This window comes from Ursus maritimus, unplaced genomic scaffold (assembly GCF_017311325.1).
Source record: "Ursus maritimus isolate PB19 unplaced genomic scaffold, ASM1731132v1 scaffold_25, whole genome shotgun sequence".
Lineage (NCBI taxonomy): Eukaryota > Metazoa > Chordata > Mammalia > Carnivora > Ursidae > Ursus > Ursus maritimus.
The window spans coordinates 40,616,685-40,632,996 of NW_024425008.1; the positions used below are offsets into that span (position 1 = coordinate 40,616,685).

A 16,312-nucleotide genomic window follows, 5' to 3' on the forward strand; every position below is an offset into this window, starting at 1 on the left:
TTCTCCCCTTTGGGAACTCTAATTGTAGATATGTTGGGTCTTCCTTTGCCTATATTGTATTTCATACACTTTCTTTCTCAAGTTTTTTACTTCTTTCTGCATCTTTTCCATTATTTTCCTTCCTTTTATCAATGCCTCTTACGTCAGTGCCCCTATTAGTATGTGCACAAGTTTGAAAATTTTTTTATTCAGTTGGAGTATTTGTTTCCTGAAACTTCTGGAGATGATGGTGGATTAGGAGGATCCTAAGCTCACCTCATCCCACGGATACAACTAGGTAACACCCACATCAGTGTAAATAACCCAGAAAACAACCTGAAGACTCTCCACAGATAAATATAGCCACGAGGTCACAAGAACGAGGGTAGGAAGGGTGGAGACGTGGTTGGGAACCAAACTGACTGGGAGACTGTCTGCAGGAGGAAGTGATGCTGCAGGCACAGAGAGGGAGAGGAGCAGACACCTCACCAGGCACGGGGGACCTGCACTGGGAAGAGGAATCCTCATAACGTATGGCTTTGAAAACCAGAGGGTCTTAACATCTCGAGTTCTTACAATCAGTGGGGATTGAAAACTGGAACTTTAAAAAACAGTGGGCTTGGCTCTGGGAGAGCCAGAGAGTGATAGAAAGTGAGTCCCTGACTGAAAAGAGACAGTAAGAAAAGAGCCCCACTGAGACACAGATTAGATACTACACTTGATCTTAGCCAAAAGGCTGAGAAGCGATTGAGACACAGATTAGAAAGAGCAGTTTAAAAAACACCTGGGGAAGATTCATTTGTGAATCTCAGAATGTATGCTGGAGAGACAGGGATTTTTAAGATACTTCTCCAAGAGCAAAAGAGCTGGAGGGTGCCATTTCCCTCCTCCTAGCCTAGATATACAGACACCTGGGGGAACCACTGGGAACTCTCTCCACCTAGCTTGTTAACAGAGCTCTTTCCTGTGGACCTGCCCCTCCCACAAACCCTCAGCAGGAGTCCATTCAAAGCAACAAGTGTGGCAGTGTGCAAGTAGCCCCAACAGAGGCCAGCACCGCTCCAAAGTGACTCCTGCCCCAGGGAGAGGGGAAGACAACCACACACAACAATCGGACTGCAGCCCCAGCAGTAGTCAGAGGCCAGACATGGGGTCTGACTGCAGGTCCCACGTACCAACAAAAGCTTCCGAGGCGACAACAAAGAGAAAGCACCCCGCAGTTCAGTGATACTGCATCTCTGACAAATGCCTGGTCTGACTCCACTCAAGCCCAAGGCAGCCCCAGACTGGCCCATTAACAACACAAGGACCAAACCTTGCCTGCAACAGGCAAGGGGAGTCACTGCAGATGACTGGACTGAAGGCAGTGTGGCTCACCACAATAGTAGGGCATAAGCAACACACATAAGAAACACCTGAAGTGCCAGGTTCTGGTGAACAGGGGACACTGCACTGCAGGGCACTACAGGAATCTTCATCTTAAGGCCACTACTGTCAGGAGCAGGAGATGTAGCCAGTTTACCTAACACATAGAAACAGAGAGTTAGACAAAATGAGGAGACAGGAATATGTCCCAAATAAAGAATAGGACAAAACACAACAAGAAAGCTAAATGAAATGGGATAAGTAATATGCCTGCTAGAGAATTAAAGTAATGGCCATAAAGATATTCACTGGACTTCAAAAAAGAGTAGAGGACCTCAGTGAGAACATCAACAAAGAGAAAACATGAAAAAGAATCAGAGATGAACTCAATAACTAAAATCAAAAATACATTAGAGGGAATAAACAGTACACTAAAGGGAAGAAGAATGGATTGGCAACCTGAAGGACAGAGTAATGAAAAACAATCAAGCTGAACAGAGGGAAGAAAAAAGAAAAAGAAAAAATAAGAATAGATTAAGGACACTCAATAACACCATCAAGTGCAGTAACTTTCAAATTACAGGGATTCCAGAAGAAGATAGAGAAAACAGTGCAGAGAATGTATTTTGAGGAAATAATAGTGGAAAACTTTCTGAATCTGGGGAAGGAAACAGAAATCCAGATCCAGGAGGCACAGAGAACCCCCAACAAAATCAACCCAAGGAGGTCCACACCAAGACACATAGTAATTAAAATGGCAAAGTATAGTGATAAAGAGAGAATTTTAAATCAGCAAGAGAAAAGAAAACACTTAAATGCAAGGGAACTCCATAAGGCTGTGAGCTGATATTTTTTAGCAAAAAAAATTGCAGGTGAGAAGGGAGTGGCATGATATAGTCAAAGTGCTGAAAGAAAAAACCCTGCAACCAAGCATACTCTATCCAGCAAGGCTATCATTCAGAAGAGAAGGAGAGATAGACAAACAAGAATTAAAGGAATTCATCACCACCAAACCAGCCTTTCAAGAATGTTAAAGGGCACTCTTTGGAAAGGAAAGACCATTAGCAGGAGTAAGAACAGTAGGAAGCATAAAAGCAGTAAAATTAAGTATATCTATAAAAATCAGTCAAAGGGGGGGTGCCTGGGTGGCTCAGTCATTAAGCCTACCTCAAGAAACAAGAAAAATCTCAAACAACCTAACCTTTCATCTAAAGGATCTAGAAAAAGGAAAACAAAACCCAAAAACAGTAGAAGGAAGGAAATTAAAGGATTAAAGCAGAAATAAACAAAATAGAAATTAAAAAAATAGAACAGATCAATGAAACCAGAAGCTGGTTCTTTGAAAAGAGAAAAAAATTGATAAATTTTTAGCCAGACTCATCATAAAAAGACTCGAATAAGATCGGAAATGAAAGAAAAATAACAACCAACACAATAGAAATACAATGTTCATCTAAGCTCTTTCTGTAACACCACAGAAATACAAACATATAAGGGAACGTTATAAAAAATTACATGCCAACAAACTGGGCAATGTAGAAAACATGTCTTAATTTCTAAACACATATAACTTCCCAAAACAGAATCAGGAAGAAATAGAAAATTTGAACAGACCAATTACCAGCAACAAAACTAAATCAGTATTCAAAAATCTCCCAACAAACAAAAGTCCAGGACCAGATGGCTTCACTGGTGAATTTTACCAAACATTTAAAGAAGAGTTAATACATACTTCTCTCAAACTATGTCAAAAAATAGAAGAGGAAGGAAAGCTTCCAAATTCACCCTACGAGGCCAGCATTACCCTATACCAAAACCAGATAAAGACACTACAAAAAAAGAGAGCTATAGGCCAATATCTCTGATGAACATAGATGCAAAAATCCTCAGCAAAATATAAGTAAATTGAATCCAAAAATATATTAAAAAAACCATTCACTACGAGCAAGTGGGATTTATTCCCGAAACGCAAGGGTGGTTCAATTATTCATGAATCAGTCAACATGATACTTCACATCAATAAAAGAAAAGATAAAAACCATATAATCATTTCAATAGATTCAGAAAAAACATTTGACAAAGGGCAATATCCATTCATGATAAAAACCCTCAACAAAGTAGGTTTAGAGGGAACATACCTCAACATAACAAAGACCATATATGAAAAACCCACAGCTAACATCATACTCGGTGAAAACTGAGAGCTTTTCCCCCTAAGATCAGGAAGAAGACAAGAATGTCTACTTCCCCTACTTTTATTCAACACAGTACTAGAAGTCCTAGCCACAGGCATCAGACAAGAAAAAGAAGTGAAAGGCATCCAAACTGGTGAGAAAGAAGTAAAACACTATTTGCAGATGACATGATACTATATACAAAAAACCCTAACGACTCCACCAAAAAAACCATTAGAACAGATAAATGAATTAAGGTCTCATGATATAAAATCCATATATAGAAATCCACTGCATTTTTATACAATAATAAAGTAGGAGAAAGAGAAATTCATAAAACAATCTCATTTACAATTGCTCAAAAATAATAAAAACCTAGGAATAAACTCAACTAAAGAGGTGAAAGACCTGGACTCTGAAAACTATAAAAGAACACCAATGGGGGTGCCTGGGTGGCTCAGCTGGTTGGGTATCTGCCTTCAGCTCAGGTCATGATCTCAAGGTCCTGGGACCGACCCCGCATTGGGCTCCCAGCCCAGCAGGGGAGTCTGCTTCTCCCTTTCTCTCTACCCCTACTCATGCTCTCTCTCGCTCACTCTCTCTCTCAAATAAATAAAATTTAAAAAAAAAAAACAACAACACCAATGAAAGAAGTTAAATATGACACAAAGAAACAGAGATTCCATAGTCATGGAATGGAAGAACAAATACTGTTAAAATATCCATACTACCGAAAGCAGTCTACAGATGTAATGATATCCCAATCAAAATCAAAACTAGTGTTAATCATAATCACAGATTTTAAGATACACTACAAAGCAGTAGTAATCAAAACAGTATGATATTGGCACAAAAACTGACACGCACATAGATCAATGAAACAGAACAGAATGCCCAGAAATAAAATCACAATCATACTGTCAATTAATCTACAACAAAAGAGGTGAGAATATGCAATGGGAAAAAGACAGTCTTTTCAACAAATGGATGTTGGGAAAATTGGACAGCTATATGCAAAAGAATGAAACTGGACCACTTTCTTAAACCATACACAAAAATAAACTCAGAATGGACTAAAGATGTAAATGTGAGACCTGAAACCATAGAAATCCCAGCAGAGAGCAAAGGTAGCAATTTCTCTGACATTGGTGGTAGCGAACATTTTTCTATGTAGGTCTCCTAAGGCAAGGGAAACAAAAGCAAAAATAAACTACTGGGACTACATAAAAATAAAACGCTTCTGCACAGCAAAGGAAACAACAAAGCAAAAAGACAACCTACTGAATGGGAGAAGATATTTGCAAATGATTTATCCAATAAGGGGTATCTAAAATATATAAAGAACTTATACAACTCGACACCAAAAAATCAAATAATCCAAATAAAAAATGAGCAGAAGACATGAACAGACATTTCTCCAAAGAAGACATACAGAGGAGATGGCCAAGAGACACATGAAAAGATGTGCCAGGGAAATGCAAACAATAAGATATTACCTCATACCTGTCAGGGTGGCTAAAATCAAAAACAGAAGAAACAAGTGTTGAAGAGGATGTAGAGAAAAAGGAACCCTTGTACACTATTGGTGGGAATGCAAACTGGTGCAGCCACTGTGGAAAACAGGATGGAGGTACCTCAAAAAATTTAAAATACAATTACCATAAGATCCATTAATTCCACTACTGGATATTTACCCAAAGAATAGGAAAATGCTATTTTGAAAAGATATATATGTGCATCTATGTTTATCATTTTTTTTTTTACAGTGGTCAAGTTATGGAAGCAATGCAAGTGTCCATTGATAGAAGAATGGATAAAGATCTCTCTCTCTCTCTCTCTCTCACACACACACACACACACACACACACACACACACACACACAGAGGAATATTACTCAGCCATAAAAAGAATGGTATCTTGCCATTTGCAACAACATGGATGGATCTAGGGCATATAATGTTAGTGAAATATGACAGAGAAAAACAAATACCATATGACTTCATTCACATGTGGAACGTAAGAAACAAAACAAAGGAACAAATAAAAAAAGAGACAAATGAAAAAATACTCTTAAATACAGAGAACAAACTAATGGTTACCAGAGGGGCAGTGAGTGGGGAATGGGTGAAAGAGATGAAGGGGATTAAGAGTACACTCAGCGTGCTGAGTACCGGGATAATGTACAGAATTGGTGAATCATTATGTTGTACACCAGAAACTAATATAACACTGTACATTAATTAAACTGTTATTAAAAAAATAAGAGTTTTCCTCTGTTTTGTGTTTCCTTTTTGGGAAAGAATTTTTATCAGTGGAAATATGTTGGTTCATATTTTCTGTATTACTCTTAAGGTAGCTTTGTATAGCATCTAATTTATTTCTATTCCTGAGCACTTTATGCAGAGTTCTTAGTTGGAAGACTGTCTGCTTCTGCGGATTAGTAAAAGCAGCTGTTTTAATGGATGATGTTATGGTGGTCGTAGGGGTGGTGGTGGGTGGGTGGGTATTGCTCCTGTGTGTCTTATTTCTCTTTGATTTCTCCAGGACACTTATTTTCTCCTTACTTTCTTCTTTCCTTTCCCTGCAATGGCTCCAAGGGGCACCATTCTTTCTCTGTCTCCTTTCCCAGGAGCAATGTTTCTCTGATGCTGCTAGTGGTCCCTCTCTTTCACACACATTCCCTATAGCTAGTGCTATGAATTCCTAAGTCCAGGCCTGTGTCTGTATTTTCCCAGTTATGTGGGGGATGTTTTCTTTCTGAGGGTCATTGTGCTTGTGCTTCATTGTAAACCCCCGATCTCCTTTCCTCTGTCTTCAACGTCCCTTAAGCCTCTCCTTGCCCCACTTTTCAGACTCAGAGGCTTAAAGCAGCAATAGGAACCGTTGTAATTTGTTCTTTACATAAAAACAATTTAAAATTCATGGTATTATCTATGTTGTAGTAATACTGAAGGTGGGGTTTATATATGGGCTGTGTGTGTGCCTGTACGTGTGTGGTCCTGTTTGGTCTTACGGCTTTTGGGGAGGATGTGTAGAGAGATTTACATTTGGACAGTTGCCATCATCGTCCAGACCCAAAAGCTCATCTCATTTAATTTTTATAATAATCTTAAAAGATAGCTATATTTACTGCAGTTTTACAAATAAATAAGCTAAGTCTTAGTGAAACTAAATAACTTGTCCAAAGGCACATAGCTAAATAATACAAGAAGCAGGATTCCTACAAACTTTGACTCCAATGTTCATCTAAGCTCTTCCTACTATACAATACAACCTTCTCAAGAAAGAAAAATCGTTTTTTAGCCTTCTCCCCGAGAAATACAGGCTGTTAAGCTGTGTTGGTAATTTGAAAACAAGTAATTTGGGAGATTTTATATTGACAGTCTATTACGAGACTTACAAACCAGAGCCAACCACGGCTCCCCATAAAAACCAGAGAAGGAAAAAGGCAGAGTGAAAAACAGTTAAACACGTTTATAGCAAACATCTGCACTTCTAACTCTTTTCCTCTCTTTAGCCTAATAAATCTAAACATGTATTCTACTGATAGATGTTTTGGGAGTTTTACCCAAGCTTTAAATGCTACCAGTATGCTATCAAATACTGTATCATCTTTCTGGCTCAGACCTCTGTCTTGTCCAAATATTCAACTGCCAACTAAACGTCTCCCAGTAGACAGATCAAAATTACCAGAATCATAAATAGCCACGGAACACACTAGATTCCTGGAAAACAAAATGGAACACAAGCCTGTTACTTGATTCGTATTCCCCTTCATAGCAAACAGTGTGCTGACAGTATTCAACCAGTCACCCAACACAGAACTCTGGGGGTCATCCATGATGCCTCCTCCTCAAATGCTTCTTATAACCAGACATTAATCACTATTGTATCTCCTAAATCACCTTCAAATTCACCCCATATTCATTGGGTCCACAGTCTAAGTTCACACTCTTATCATTTCTGTTTTATTTTAGGAACTTCCTATCTAAATGTAGTATCCCTAGCTTCAACTCTCACCAAAAGCCTGCTCACACACATATGTATGTGTAAGTACACACGTTCATGTACACACATACACAAATTCCCCTAACTTACTCTCTTCTTTTTAGAGAACGACTCGATCCTTCTTTTACAGAGTTCCCAGAGAACCTTTCTAAAATACCACAAATCATGTTATTCTAATACTTAAATTCTTTAATGGCTCCTCACTACTTACTAAATGAACTCTGAGCTTCTTTTTTTTTTTTTTTTTAATGATTTTTTATTATATTATGTTAGTCACCATACAGTACATCCCCGGTTTCCGATGTAAGGCTCGATGATTCATTAGTTGTGTATAACACCCAGTGCACCATGCAATACGTGCCCTCCTTACTACCCATCACCGGTCTATCCCATTCCCCCACCCCCCTCCCCTCTGAAGTCCTCAGTTTGTTTCTCATAGTCCATAGTCTCTCATGTTTCATTCCCCCTTCTGATTACCCCCCCACCTTTATCCCTTTCCTCCCCTACCGATCATCCTAGTTCTTATGTTCCATAGATGAGAGAAATCATATGATAGTTGTCTTTCTCTGCTTGACTTATTTCACTTAGCATTATCTCCTCCAGTGCTGTCCATGTTGTAGCAAATGTTGAGAACTCGTTCTTTCTGATAGCTGAGTAATATTCCATTGTATATATGGACCACAACTTCTTAATCCAGTCATCTGTTGAAGGGCATCTCGGCTCCTTCCACGATTTAGCTATTGTGGACATTGCTGCTATGAACATTGGGGTGCACATGGCCCTTCTCTTCACTACGTCTGTATCTTTGGGGTAAATACCCAGTAGTGCAATGGCTGGATCATAGGGTAGCTCAATTTTTAATTTTTTAAGGGACCTCCACACTGTTTTCCAGAGTGGCTGTACCAACTTGCATTCCCAACAACAATGTAGGAGGGATCCCCTTTCTCCACATCCTCTCCAACAATTGTTGTTTCTTGCCTTGTCTATTTTTGCCATTCTAACTGGCGTAAGGTGGTATCTCAGTGTGGTTTTGATTTGAATTTCCTTGATGGCTAATGATTTTGAACATTTTTTCATGTGTCTGTTAGCCATTTGTATGTCTTCATTGGAAAAGTGTCTGTTCATATCTTCTGCCCATTTTTTGATTTGTTTATTTGTTTCTCGTGTATTGAGTTTGAGAAGTTCTTTGTAGATCTTGGATACCAGTCCTTTATCTGTAGTGTCATTTGCAAATATATTCTCCCATTCCGTGGGCTGCCTCTTAGTTTTTCTGACTGTTTCCTTGGCTGTGCAGAAACTTTTAATCTTGATGAAGTCCCATAAATTCATTTTATCTTTTGTTTCTCTTGCCTTTGGGGATGTGTCATGAAAAAGGTTGCTTTGGCCGATGTCGTAGAGGTTGCTGCCTATGTTCTCCTCTAGAATTTTGATGGATTCCTGTCTCACATCGAGGTCTTTCATCCATTTGGAGTTTATTTTTGTGTATGGTGTGAGAGAGTGGTCAAGTTTCATTCTTTTGCATGTAGCTGTCCAATTTTCCCAGCACCATTTATTGAAGAGACTGTCTTTTTCCCACCGGATGTTTTTTCCTGCTTTATCAAATATTAGTTGCCCAAAGAGCCGAGGGTCCATTTCTGGGCTCTCTATTCTGTTCCATTGGTCTATGTGTCTGTTTTTGTGCCAGTACCATGCTGTCTTTGTGATCACAGCTTTGTAGTACAGCTCGAAATCCGGCATTGTGATGCCCCCAGCTTTGTTTTTCCTTTTCAACAGTTCCTTGGAGATTCGGGGCCTTTTCTGTTTCCATACAAATTTAAGGATTATTTGTTCCAGTTCTTTGAAAAATGTCCTCGGTATTTTGATCGGGATAGCATTGAAAGTGTAGATTGCTCTGGGTAGCATGGACATTTTAACTATGTTAATTCTTCCAATCCATGAGCATGGAATATCTTTCCATCTTTTTATGTCTTCCTCAATGTCTTTCAAGAGTGATTTATAGTTTCTAGAATATAGGTCCTTTACGTCTCTGGTTAAGTTAATTCCAAGGTAACGTATGGTTTTTGGTGCTATTGTAAATGGGATGGATTCCCTAATTTCTCTTTCTTCGGTCTCGTTATTCGTGTATAGAAATGCAACTGATTTCTGAGCATTTATTTTGTATCCTGCCACGTTACTGAATTGCTCTATAACTTCTAATAATTTGGGAGTGGCTTCTTTTGGGTTTTCCATATAGAGTATCATGTCATCTGCAAAGAGAGACATTTTGACTTCTTCTTTGCCAATTTGAATACCTTTGATCCCTTTTTGTCGTCTGATTGCTGTTGCAAGGACTTCTAGTACTATGTTGAATAATAGTGGCGAGAGTGGGCATCCTTGTCGAGTTCCTGATCTTAAGGGAAAGGCTTCCAGCTTTTCTCCATTGAGAATAATATTTGCAGTAGGCTTTTCATAGATGGCTTTTATGAGATTGAGAAATGTACCTTCTATTCCTACACTCTGAAGGGTTTTAATCAGGAAAGGATGCTGTATTTTGTCAAATGCTTTTTTGGCATCGATTGAGAGGATCATATGTGAACTCTGAGCTTCTTAGAATTATAAGCTCATGATCTTTCTTTGACTACCTCTTCACATAACTGATGCTATGTTAATATTTATTCACCTAAATATCTGAAGGTCTACCATGAATCAGGCTTTGGGGTAGGCTCTTGATGATATATAAGATAATGCTGATGGTGCCTGTGCTATCCCTGTCAACTAGAACAGTTCCCTGAATGTGAGTTGTGCTTCTGTATCCTGCATGTGCTGTTCCTTCTCCCTGGATGCTCTTCCCATTTTTCTTCATTTAGCTAACTTTCATTCTTCTCTCCTTCAGGAATCCTTTGGTGACCTCTCCTTCTCCGTGATTTTTTTTTTAAGATTTTATTTATTTATTTGACAGAGATAGAGACAGCCGGCGAGAGAGGGAACACAAGCAGGGGGAGTGGGAGAGGAAGAAGCAGGCTCATAGCGGAGGAGCCTGATGTGGGGCTCAATCCCATAACGCCGGGATCACACCCTGAGCCGAAGGCAGATGCTTAACGACTGCGCCACCCAGGCGCCCCCTTCTCCGTGATTTCACTGAGTTAACTCTGCACATCTATCAGTGTTTATGTTACTGTATTCCAACTGCTTAGCCTTCCTCACTTCCATGGGATCCCTGGATGTAGGTACTATGTCCTTGGATGCCTCCAAAACCTAAAAGGTAAGAGCACCTATGATAAAGTAGGATTTCAAAAAAGTATGCTGAATGTGGCTGAATAAAACATATTCCTTCAGCTTATCCTATCACCTGGCAAATCTGGTCGATGGAGCACTTTTATTAGTGCTCCAAACTGGGCGGCCTTCCTCAGTTTGAGTGGTACTTGCCACCTATTTAGTTGGTCTATGCTGTGGTCTGTCAGCCATTAACGTTCTATTTTCTGATAATTATGTGAGTCAGAGGAAAGAGTTTGACTATTTTCCCAGAGTAAAAGAACAGGTTATTTTTTGGGGGGTGGACATTCTGTTGAAGAATGACACACATACAGAAAGGTGTGCTAATCTTATGCATACAGCTCAAAGGCTTTTTACAAGTTAACGACATCCAGATCAAGAAAGAAAACATTATCGGGGCGCCTGGGTGGCTCAGTCGTTAGCTCAGTCGTTAAGCGTCTGCCTTCGGCTCAGGTCATGATCCCAGGGTCCTGGGATTGAGCCCACTGTCAGGCTCCCTGCTCAGCGGGAAGCCTGCTTCTCCCTCTCCCACTCCCCCTGCTAGTGTTGCCTCTCTCACTGTGTCTCTCTCTGTCCAATAAATAAATAAAATCTTAAGGGGAAAAAAAAAAAAGAAAGGAAACTTTATCAACATTTCAGAAGCCCCCCTCATCCCTCTCCTTTCCAGGTGCTACCCCTCACCAAGGGTAAACATAATTCCTACCTCTAGCATCACAGATTATTTTTGCTTTCTAGTACCTTATATAATAGAATCATGTAGTATGTACTCTTCTATTTAGTTTCTTTGGCTCAGCATTATGTTACTGAGAGTCAGCCACAAAGTGGGATTATCTGCGTGGTTCGAGTACTTGCCAGGTGATAGCAAGTGAGCATTACATAGCTATCAGCTATGTTCTTGGGCTAGCTTCTTCTACTATTAAAATAATTCCAAATAGCATAGAGATGTCAGTCAAAAAAAATCCCCAATTATATGCTTTAAAAGATATTAAATCATCAAATCAGTAATGGATCGCCATAGGGGGCAAGCTCTAATATTAGGAAACTACCCTAAATAGGCCTTTAGCATATAAATGAAGCACTGTTTTGGACCAGAGAGGACTATTCCTGCCTCTCTAATATGGACATACTTTTCACCCTGCCTGAGGCTCAGAATACCCCATGCCAGGGTGCCCTCATGGCTGGAAACCCTCCTAATCCAGCTTGTGCTTTGACATCCCACAATAAGCCACGATCCCTTGTGGCTAACCTCCCTGCCCCCACTGGCCTCCACTATCCATGCTAGGCTGCCTCTCATGCGGACATCTCTTCACTCAACTTGGGCTCTGACATCCCAAGCCCAGCTGTCCATATTGCACAGGAACAGGAAAACAGAGAAGGGCTAGTGTTCTGGTTCTTGGCTTGGGACAATCTCCCCATCAGGAGACATTTGGCAATGTTTTCTTTTGTTTGTTTGTTTTTTAAAAGATTTTATTTATTTATTTGTCAGAGAGGGAGACAGCATAAGCAGGGGGAGCTACAGGCAGAGGGAGAAGCAGGCTGCCTGCTGAGGAAGGAGCCCGATGAGGGACTGGATCCCAGGACCCTGGGATCATGACCTGAGCCGAAGGCAGACGCTTAACCAACTGAGCCACCCAGGTGTCCTGATATTTGGCAATCTTTGAAGATATTTTTGATTGTCACAACTTCGGGGTGGGACAGTGCTGCTGGCACCTAGGCCACAGATGTTGCTAAACATTTTACAATGCACAGAACTGCTTCCCTGACCTCACACCACCCTCCCAGCAACGATGAATTATCCACCCAAAATGTTGACAGCGCTGAGGCTGACAAACTCTGGGCTAGCAGCTATCTTTTAAAACCTAAAATATGGGTATCTTCTTATACAGCAATTCTAGAAACATGCTTTATAGAATAAACTCTTGTAAAAATGTCTGAAGATAAACATGTTTACCTCAACATTGTTATACTAGAAAACAGAAGAATAAAAACAAACCAAATGACCTAAATTTCTACCAACAGAGGATCAGACATATAAATGGTGCTTGGCAAAGTTTAATAAGCATGTTACTGGCCTTGCAGTAGTTTGCCAGGGCTGCCGTAAGAAAATACCACATTCTGGGTGGTTTCAACAAGAGAGACTTATTTTCCTTCAGTTCTGGAGGCTACAAGTCCAAGATTAAGGTGTTGCAGGTTTGCTTCCTCTGAGGCCTCTCTCCTTGGCTTGGAGATGGCCACCTTCTCCCTCCAGCTTCAACCGGTTGATTCTTTGTATTATGCATCCCTCGCGTCTTGTTCTGTGTCCACATTTCCTCATCTTATGACACCAGTCAAACTGGATTAGTGCCTTGCTAATGGCCTTGTTTTAACTTAATCATCTCTTTTAAAGGCCCTATCTCCATACACTGTAACATTCTGAGGTAGTGGTGATAAGGGCTCTACCCTATGATTCTGTGGGGAAGACAAAATTCAGCCCATAGCAGTCCTCAAAAATTTTTACTATATGATCCATTCAGGCCTTCTCATTACATTTTCATCCTTTTCTCACATTTTAATTCACAGAAGTCTTATTTTAGATGTTGTTAACAAAAGCTTTAAATCATTGGCCCTTTTGTTCTTAACTGTCCAAGTTTAATATTTGGGTGGTTCCAGGCAATGCAGAATTTTACATGCTTAGGAAAAAGTTCTCTAGTTCCTTGGCTAGTTAAAAAATGTTTGATATAATCTGCATGGACATAGGAAAAACACCTATAACCAAAAATGAAGCCTATAACATAAAAACAGACTTTTGAATTTTTTATGTTAATTTTAGCTTAATGGAGATAATCAATTCAATATTGACTATAGCCACTCCATCAGATTATAATCAAAAGGATAGAAATGGGGGCGCCTGGGTGGCACAGCGGTTAGGCGTCTGCCTTCGGCTCAGGGCGTGATCCCGGCGTTGTGGGATCGAGCCCCACATCAGGCTCCTCTGCTATGAGCCTGCTTCTTCCTCTCCCACTCCCCCTGCTTGTGTTCCCTCTCTCGCTGGCTGTCTCTATCTCTGTCGAATAAATAAATAAAATCTTAAAAAAAAAAAAAAAGGATAGAAATGAACATAGCCGGAACTTTTAGAATCAGTAGAGTGTCATTCAAACCTATTTTCTCATCTCTTTCTACATAATACATGTTTCCCACAGTTTTATCCTTGGTTCTCTCAAACTTGGCCGATTATCAGAATCCCTTGAGGAATTAAATTTTAAAAATGGGTTTTTCAGATTCCTTGATACACACTTAAAATCATAGTCTTCTAGAGCCAGGGTCCAGAAATATGTATTTTCTAAAAGTTCTCCAGGTTATTACTGTAAAGCAAAATGCTCGGAAGTGACCACTAGTTCACAACCAGCTTAAATTAGTAATTACTGGAAATATTTTGAGCACATTTTCATGCATACTTATTTCTAAATGATGCATCTGTATTACTCTTCTACATACATACATTAGAAAACATTCAAAAATAGAAAATTTGAAGGGATGAAATAGAAAGTAAATATAAATTCAAGTATTTTCATTATAATATCCCCAACAGAGTGTCTGCATACTCATTTTAGAGACCTTGGCTTAAATTATGAGGATCTTTGCATCTTCAATTGCAACACTGTTTTCTTCTGAGCTCTAGACCTATATATTCAATTGCCCACTGGATGATTCCATCTGGGTGTGCACTAGGCACCTTAAGCGCAATCAAAATAAACTGTTTAGCTTCCTTCTGCCACCCCAAGGCAAACTTGGGGGGGGGGGACCTGTTCTTTCTCCATAATCCACCCAAGTTAAAAGCATTAGGGATGAGCTGGACACCGTCCCTTTTACTCATGTTGCATTGATAGTGTACCTTCTACTCCCTTACATTCTCCTCCAACCCTCCAATAGCCATTCAAAGTGTGTTGCCCTAGACCCGGTTTTTCCCTTGTAACACTGCAATAACTCCTTTGCTAGTCTCCCCGAGTACAACATCACATTTCTAGATTTCCATTTATCTTCCACACTGCTGCCAAACTCATAATTTAAAATGCAAATCTGCTCAAGCAATTTCCTCATTTTATACTTTCTAGTGTTTCATTCTCACAGGATAATTTTAAATTTCCAGTATGAAAAGGACTAATCTAATCCTTGCCTATCTATACCCAGTTTCCTTCTACCCTTTTCTGCCTTATTCTCAGTGCTCCTACCAAACAGAACCTCCTGAGTCCTCTGCATGCAAGAGTCCTCCTTCAAGACTCTAGGCTTTGGGGCACCTGGGTGGCTCCGTCGGCTCTTGATTTCACCTCAGGTCATGATCTCAGGGTCCTGGGATGGAGCACTGCCTGAGCCCCGTGTTCCTACTCAGTAGGGAGTCTGCTTGAGGATTCTTTCTCTCTCTCCCTCCCCCTCTGCCCCACCCCCAGCCCTCAAGTGCGTATGCTCTCTAAACAAATAAATCTTAAAAAAAAAAAACAAAAAACGACTCCAGGCTTTTAGCCATGCCATTCCCTCTGCCAGTAACACCCTTTAAGATCCAACTCAAGTATTTCTCTGGAAAGCCTGAGATAGAGATGATCCCTCTCTTCTGTAACCTAACAGACACTAGATGAATATTTATAGAATGAAAATAATAACATGTGACCTGCTGAGTTAAAAAGTATTGAAAGAAAATAATTCACATTACAAAAAATAATAAATAATTCACATTTCAAAAGAGAAGCACAAAGTTTAGGAAGATGGCAAACAAATGTCAATCTGTCAACGCAGTTTCTCTTCAGGTGAATATGAACTATGATCATTCCAGAAAGTAAGCTCTAAACTGAGTCAAAATTGAAAGAAAAGCCAAAATCTTTTGTAAAAAGGAGGAACAGAAGAGAAAAAGGAGAAAAAGCCAAAATTCAGAATGTTAACAAGCATAAAAGCAAAAACTTGAAAATACGCAAAAAGAAGTTGAGGAAAACACTTGAGATTCCTAAGACTAAAATCACAAAAAACTTATTTGAGGAATATATTTAAAAATCATCAAATAGAGGGGCGCCTGGGTGGCTCGGTCCATTGAGTATCTGACTCTTGATTTCAGCTCAGGTCATGACCTCAGGGTTGTGGAATCAGCCCTGCATCAGGCTCCTCTCTCCCCCTCTCCCTCTGCCCCTCTCTCCCCCACTCTAAAAAAAGAAAGAAAGAAAGAAAGAGAAAGGAAGGAAGGAATCATCAAATAGAAGGAATGTAGCAATAAAAGTGGGCATGTATTTCTTACATAGGTTACAAAATAATCCAGGACATTAATTACTGTTGGCATATAATCTTCGCATTTGCTCAGATAGTACAAAAGGTCATAGATGGTATACAGGAGAAAGGGAACTAGTTAAGGACTCAGAAGGCTGGGCCTAATTCCAGTTTGATCTTTACCTTCTCTCTGCAACCACCTTGTAACATGAGGATATCCTACCTCATTGCAGGGTTATAATAGGGATTAATAAAATAATGTACACGAAAGTACTTCGTAAATTATAAAATCCTATTCCTACTTTTG

General features: G+C 39.8%; 1 protein-coding gene and 1 pseudogene across 2 annotated transcripts in view; both read right to left on the bottom strand.

Annotated features, from left to right (window-relative positions):
• DDHD1 (DDHD domain containing 1) overlaps nt 1–16,312 on the bottom strand; it is an 89,155-nt gene that overhangs the window by 57,045 nt on the left and 15,798 nt on the right. The gene's annotated exons all lie outside the window — the stretch shown is intronic.
• Nucleotides 593–727, bottom strand: LOC121105319 (annotated as a pseudogene).